The sequence below is a fragment of the Dipodomys merriami genome, unplaced genomic scaffold, assembly GCF_024711535.1.
Source record: "Dipodomys merriami isolate MVZ:Mamm:240054 unplaced genomic scaffold, mDipMer1.0.p SCAF_1164, whole genome shotgun sequence".
In the NCBI taxonomy this organism is placed as follows: domain Eukaryota; kingdom Metazoa; phylum Chordata; class Mammalia; order Rodentia; family Heteromyidae; genus Dipodomys; species Dipodomys merriami.
In genome coordinates this window covers 27,263-35,182 of record NW_027202454.1, presented here as the reverse complement: position 1 = coordinate 35,182, position 7,920 = coordinate 27,263, and the positions used below count along the sequence as shown (strand labels likewise).

Genomic DNA, 7,920 nt, shown 5'->3' with positions numbered 1-7,920 from the left:
TCCCATCCCTCCCTACCCGACCCCAACCTCAGGCCTGGTAGAGGAAAACTTACGGAACTTACCATCTCCCAACTTTACTAGCAACAAGGGACTTGCACCTCACCCAGAAGTACCTTTTCCTTAGAGCTTTCTATAATTTGCCATATTCCCATAGCCCTGTTTCTGAAGAAAAAGGTGCTCTTACAGGTTATTGGTGGCCATGGAGGAATGCTTGGCACAGACAACCTGCCTGGAGCCTCACTGAAAGAAGAATGAAAGATTCTGGCAAAAAGAACCAGTGACTGATTTGGCCTCCAGTGAAAACAGAAGTGTTTACCTTTTTCCTGGCTATTGTAGGTTCTAAGCAATTGAGATTTCTGTTTCACTCACGTAAAGTAAACATACCCAACAGGCTAGATCCAGCCATCCCTTATATCCTTACAACACCCTGTGGGCCTCAGACAGCTTTGACTGCTGGAAAAGTGAACGTGAGAATGGGTCATTGGGACAGGCCATGTCTCCCCTCCTCTCCTTGACTTGGAAGTACTGTGTCAAGCAGTTCTTGATACACTATGGGACTGGTCAGCTTCTCAGCCTCTCACTCCCTCAAACAGCTAGAGTCACTTCTGTACTTAAAGCTCCAGACACCTTGAGAAACTACCCTGGAAACCAGGAACTTGCACTCATCCTGTGAGTGCTGCTTCATTGCCAATTGAACTCTAAACACAGGGATCAGTGTTCCTGATACTGTTTCTGGGGAATGTGACTGAAATCCCTCTGATGGGACATGAGACAAGAACCTGTGGTTGTCTGAAGGAGAAGTAGCATCTGGATCTAGTTTTCTTTCTCTTCAAACTGCTTTTTTGCTACTTGCATGCTTTTGAGAGATTGAAAACTATAAAACTGGGCCAGGGGGAAAAACAACAACATTGGCACTTGTCATCCTCCTCTTCAAAATAGCAGAAAAACCATGAATTTAATACTCCTCTTGAGTACCAGTCCTATATTGTTAAGATTAAATCCTTCTGGCCAAATTTATATTTCAAATACACTGAAAGAATAAAAAGGATTCTAAAGAAGAATAAGGGCTCAGGGTATAAAATGTATACTTCTTTATTTATACAAATAGGGTTTTAAAACAATCATATTTAAAAGAAATCTGCATTTTTACATTCACCGTCAGTGAGTTCCTGACAGAGAAGGCTGAGCATGATGATACATAGCAAGGTCCCACTGCAGGACAACAGTAGCTCAGGAAAGCACCATTTATTTGAGAAGCCGTAGGCGGGCTCTGGCATTCCTGTTGCACTGCTAGCAATGGGAAGTCTTAAACCTCTTCTTCCACAAGACTTCTTCAAATTCCCCCTGTTTATCAGCAGTGGCATCTTTGCATTGCTGGTACTTGGACACCGGGTTGTTGATGTTGCTCTCAGCCTCAGTGAACTCCGTCTCATCCATACCCTTGCCTGTATACCAGTGCAAGAATGCCTTGTGCTGCAACATGGCACTGAACTGCTCTGAGGTGTGCTTGAAGGGTTCCTGGATGGCCATGTTGTTACCAATGAATGTGGCCAACATCGTGAGGCCATGTGGGGGGATGTCACACACAAGTGTCTTCACGTTGTTGGGGATCCATTCTGCAAAGTAGCTGCTTATTTGTTCTGCAAGTTGAGCATCTGCTCATCCACCTCCTTCATGGACATGCGGCCTCAGAAGATGGCAGCCGCTATCAGGTAGCAGCCATGGTGGGGATCACAGGTTACCATCGTGTTCTTGGTGTCAAACATCTGCTGGGTGAGCTTGGGCCCTGAAAGAGCATTGTACTGCTGGCTGGCATGGCTGGACAGGGTGCAAGGCCAGGCATGAAGAAGTTCAGGCAGGGGAAGGACACCATGTTCACAGCCAGCTTGCTCAGGTCTGCATTCAGCTGGGCAGGGAAGCACAGGCAGATGGTGACCTTGCTCATGGTAGCCAACACCAGGTGGTTCAGGTCTCCATAGGTGGGCATGGGCAGCTTCAGGGTGCAAAAGCAGATGTCATACAGGGCCTCGTTGTCAATGTAGAATGTTTCATCTGCATTTTCCACCAACTGGTGGACAGACAAGATGGTGTTGTAGGGTTAGGTGAGGATGATAAGGGTTAGGTGGATAAAGGCTCAGCCCAGCACTGGGAACTAGTGTCTGGATGTTAGGGAGGAGGGGTGCCTGTTAGCCATCTCCTATGGACTATGATGACATATCAAATATGAAGTTGTCTGGTCTGAAACTCTGGCCAAATGGTTCCGATCTCACTGAGTCTAAGGTGCCAGTGTCCAACATCTTGGGCAAGGGTATGACACTGAAGGTGTTCATGATGCTGTCTGGGAACTCCTCTGGGATCTTATTGAGAATCAGGGTGCCCATGCCTGACCTGGTGCCACCTCCCAGGGAGTAGTGCAGCTAGAAACCCTGGAGACAGCCACACCTTTCTGCTCACCACTTCCAACACTGACTCCACCAGTGCGGCTCCCTCTGTGTAGTGGCCCTTGGCCCAGTTATTGCCTGCCCTGTTCTGGCCTATCAGACACAAAGACATGATGAGACACATACTCCAGGAATAATGACTGTGCTATATGCATTGTGAAGACTATAGGCTCCTCTGAGCAACTTTGGCTATTATTTTAGATACACTTTGGTGAAATAAAGGAAATGTTTTCTTTTTTTGGGTCCAGTCATGGGCCTGAACTCTGGGCCTGGGCGTTGTCCCTCAGCTCTTCAGCTCAAGGCTAGTGCTCTACCACTTAAGCCACAGCACCACTTCTGGCTTTTTTTTTCCTGCTTATATGGTGCTGAGGAATCGAACCCAGGGCCTCATGCATGCAAGGCAAGCACTGTACTGCTGAGCCACCTTCCTAGCCCTCAGGAAATGTTTTCAATGTGTCTGGGACCCTACAAATCACCCAGGTTCTAAAGAAAGTAAAGACAATGTGGAGGAAGATACATTTTAACCCAAACCACGTGCGTACTTCTAAAAATGAGCAGAGCCTGGGGATGGGAAGGGGTCTCAGTGGTAGAGTGCTTGCCTCACATGCACAATGCCGTGGGATCGATTCCTCAACACCACATAAACAGAAAAAGCCAGAAGAGATGCTGTGGTTCAAGCGGTAGAGTGCTTGCCTTGAGCTGAAGAGCTGAGGTACAGTGCTCAGGCCCAGAGTTCAAGCCCCACGACCGACCAAAAAAAAATGAACAGAGCCTGCCTCAATACTGGAAAAGTACTTACTTTCACAGGAGGAACAGGAGAACAGAATGGTAAGAGGGAAGCTAAGCTGCAGGCACTTGTCTGCACCTTGCTCATACATAGCTGTGCTTTGATTTCTGGTGTCCTGAAGTGGTTCCCTGTTATTGCCAGGTATTTGAAATGGCCAGCAGCGCTGAAACCTTGTTGGAGGCATTCCCTGCTCGCTGTTCATTCCCTTCAGAGGCTGTTTGCAGACTGGCATTTATCTGTGCTGATTGAGTGGCCAGGGACATGACTCCCATGGACTGAAATAGGTAGGTTAGGTGAGGATGATATCTAGATGGATAAAGGCTCAGCTCAGCTCTGGGAACTGGAGTGCCTGGATGTTAGGAAGGAGGGGTGCCTATTAGCCATCTTCCATGGACCATGCTGACCTACTAAATATGAAGTGTCTGGTCTGAAACTCTATGGTTCCAATCTTACTGAGTCTAAGGTGCCAGGCTCTACGTCCACCATGATGGCCCGAGGAACATATTTGTTGCCTGTGGGAACAAGAGTTGACTTAGGCCTATACTTGACAAGGAACTTAAGGGCAGAGCTTATGATTCTAAGTGGCTCTCAGCATTCATTACAGAAATTACAGCATTTCAGACATGGAAACAGAAAAGATATCTTGAGAATGAATCACCATGCAAGAGGCTTCAGCAACTTTAAGGACGTTTGCAGTTGTCTATTTCCATGCATTTCATTCCTTTGCTTTGGGCATGGTGGCTGAATTCTCAGCTACTCAGGAGGCAAAGATGAGCATCAGGCTTTGAGTCTAATGGGGCAAAAGAAAGATGACAACACCTTTTCTTGTTGTTGTTGTTCATGGTGGGGCTTGAACTCTGAGCCTGGGCTGAGTCCCTCAGCTCTTCAGCTCAAGGCTAGCACTCTATCACTTGAGCCACAGTCCCACTTTCAGTTTTCTGAGTTGTTTATTGTAGATAAGGGTCTCAGGGGCTTTCCTGCCCAGGCTGAATTTGAACCATGATTCTCATTTCTCAGCCTCCTGAGTAGCTAGGATTACTGGTGTGAGTCATCATTGCCTATCAGCAAGAACCTTTCTCTTTTTTTTGTTAATTTTATTTTTATTGTAAAGGTGCTGTATAGAGGAGTTACAGTTACATGAGTAAGGAAATGAGAACATTTATTGTTGAACATTGTTACCCACTCCTTTGTTGTTCTCCCTTTCCTTCCCCAATTAAAAGTAGCTAGGTGCAGAGCACCATTGGCTCATGCCTATAATCTTAGCAACTGTGGATTTGGAGATCAAAGGATCGCTGTTCAAAGCCAGCCTCGGCAGGAAAGTCTGTGAGACTCTTATCTCCAATAAACTAATAGAAAACCAGAAATGGCACTGTGGCTTAAGTGGTATGGCTGCTTGTCTTGAACAGAAGAGTTGGGGCACAGTGCATAGGCCCAGAGTTTAAGCGCCACTGCTGACAAAAAAACAAACAAAACAAAAGAGCCAGGTGTGGCTCTTCAGCAAGTAAATGTAGAGGAATTCAAGTATAATGCTTTCCTGGGGAAAATACATAAAATACATATTTCTTGTGTTATAATGTTTCAATAATTGTTATCAAATAGCACATTTCCCTGTATTCAAATACTCAGAGCAACCTTGGGCAATTACTTGCAATTTGCCATTTAACCTGATTTTTCAAAAGGGATATCAGTTAAAATGATATAAACATGAGTTTGAGATTGCCCCCTTCCTAAACAATCACATGAAGAAAACTGGCCATCCTTCCTGATATGCAGGATCTAATAAAGACACAACATAAAATACTGCTCATAGGAGTGACACAATCCCACACAACTCTCAACCAAGGAACCACAAGATTAAAGTCTTATATCTTACTTAAGCAATATCAACACAAAATACCAAGGTGAGGACATCCCCAAATGTAGATCCATAAAACTCAAATACATTAAATAGCTCTGTCCTTTTGTTTGCACTTTTTCATTGGTTTATTACACAGGAAAACCAATTATCTACGATTCTGTTTGTATACAATAATGTAGAATGGAAACTCTTTATATAAAATTAAATGAATTTCACATTGACATTTACAAAAACTGAAAATCTACTCTGTAGACTTCAGTAAGGTTGTTTGTATTAGGAAAGACAATATGAATCATTTAAAAGCAGTGTTTACACATTATTATTGGGTTTTTCTACATCACAACAATGTTTTTTACTTTAAAAACCTTAAAAAGAATTTATTGTTGGCTAAGTATTCATATTCAAAATGCTGAAGTCCAGAAGTGTTATAGATTTCAGGGTGAGACACTTTATTTATGCTTTGTGATTTGGACTATTCACATATATATTAGTGACTGAACATCCCTCTTTAAAATTTTCAATTTCAAAAATTTTCTTTTTAGAAATTTAATCTGTATTTTAAAGAGGGCAATGCAACTGGGCTCTGGTTGCTGAAGGGTGAAATTCTAGCTACTCAAAAGTCTGAGATCTTAGGATCGCAGATTGAAGCCAGCTGGGGCAGGAAATTCTGGGAGACTCTTATCTCCAAGAAACTACCTGAAATAGTTGGTGCCATGCCACCTCCTATGCCACCTCTGCATGAGATCGTGTTAGACAAAGAGCTTTAAGGAAGCATGCCTGCAGGAAGAGGGTGTTGGTTCAAGGCATCCCATACACTTGGCTGCACCTTTATAGCCTCTACCTTTATTCTTACTATATTCTTCTTGACTGTACATTCGTTGCTTTTATTCTCGTTTTGGCTATTTTTCTATTGATCCGTGAACAGAGCATGTTGTTTCTTTCCAGTCCAATGGAGATGACTTCTCTAAATAATAAAGACTAGGACCAAAGATTAAATGTGGGTGATGCCCCAATCAATCTATCATCTGATGTGACGCTGCCTCCAAAAACTCCTACAACTTCACAAGCGGTTTTGCAGCTCACGCATAGTAAACATAAAAACTTAAAATTTCCAAATATGTTACAACAAGCAGAATTAATGAATTAAACAAAGCTAGAAGGAGTTATCCCAGAAGCCCAGAGAGTTCTAAAAAAAGGAACCCCTGATAATAAAAGGAAAAGAAAAATTGAAGAGATGAAGGACAATGCCTATGCCCAGAGTTGAAACCCCATGACAAGAAAAAAAAATCCAGGTGTGGCTAGTCAGCAAGTACAGGTAGGGGGAATTCAGTAAAAGGCTTTCCTGAGGAATTCACAAGTGTATACTCAAAAATTAAAACAAAATATATGGTGGAGTGGCTCAGGTGGATACAGCACTTGACTTACAAGATGGAGGCCCCAAATTCGAACTACAATACCACCCTAAGAAAGGCAGGAACTCCTTCCTTGTCATTAGTATTCCTAGGGACCTATTCTGCCACGGTATTGGAAGCCAGTTGGGAGACACTCACTAGCTGCCTCATTGTAATACACCTCGATTCTCTGCAGCTGTAAGCTGCTGTCTACATAGTAGTTTCCAGTGCAGTCAATGTTGTGCTCATTGCTTAGCATTTCCCAAAACTGAGATGGAAATAGAAGTGTATTATGGCCTAGAATGTTAACTGTCCAAACAATGGATTTTAAAATAACTATAAGAAACCCAAGTCCTGTTGACACAACTATTTTTGTAAAAAAATTAGATTTTTTAAATTAAAAAAGCACAAAAATTGATAGTATTTTAGTTTTGTTAATCTCTTTGCTATCTTGCTGAATAGAAGACATCTGGGTTCTCCTATGAGTATTCTATCTTATGGGATACCATATTCTGTTTGGATTCTATGACCAGAACCTGGTCTTATATGGACATTAAGTTGCCAAAGCAGTAACTTGAAGACTCAGCTAGAAGGGTCTCCAGAACCCCAAGGGTCCTCAGAGCATACACTGATTTAGACAACCACTGATTTAGAAAACACCCAACTTAAGGGAACTGAGTTAGGGCATGAAAACTCAGAGAAATTTGCATTAAGGTGGACGAACTGTTCTCAATTATCTGATACTCATCAGTTGACAAAAAGGGAATCCTCTGTATCTGTCAGCTCAAAGACACTGCACTCCTTTCATTCAAATCAGACCAAAAATGCATTAGTCTATTCCCAGGAAACTAAGTACAATGACTTGAGTCTCAGGTAAGACAAAGACATGCAAGCCTTGCTTAAAAAACCACACCCACCTGGGCCACACAAATTAGGGAAATTGGGGAAACTATCTGGGGGACTTGATTTCCAGGAGGTTAGGGACTACTATGGAGCCCCACCTACCTCAGCCTAGACATGACCACCACCACCTGCACCCTCCAACCCCATCCTCTTCCTCCTCATCCCCCTAAATTTGAGACTAGGATCCTAGGCCAGTGTCATGCTCCCCTTTGCGCCAATCTGGTTGCCACAGTGGCTTGCCGGTATGTACATGATCTCCCTCACGGTGTAGGGCTGCAGAGCAGTTGGATGCGTGTCCTCAGCAGTGGTGTACACAGAGGCAAACAGGTAGGGCTGGGGAGCAGGAATCTGACACAGCCAACTCAGATCCCCATTTAAACCTCTGGTTGTTACAGGGGCAGAGGAGATGGGGTGGACTTGATAGGCAGAGCCAGTAGGTGCTCCAGCTCATTCTCCCTACTGCTGGGTAATCAGAGATAGCTACCTGTTATCACTTAGCCCTGGCATCCAGCTGTCAGCCTCAAGTCAATTAGCACAGCT

At 43.7% G+C, this 7,920-nt stretch overlaps 1 pseudogene; it reads right to left on the bottom strand.

Moving 5' to 3' along the window:
• Positions 1-1,290: 1,290 nt before the first annotated feature.
• Positions 1,291-7,713, bottom strand: LOC138822893 (tubulin beta-2A chain-like; annotated as a pseudogene).
• Between the last annotated feature and the right edge of the window lie 207 nt (positions 7,714-7,920).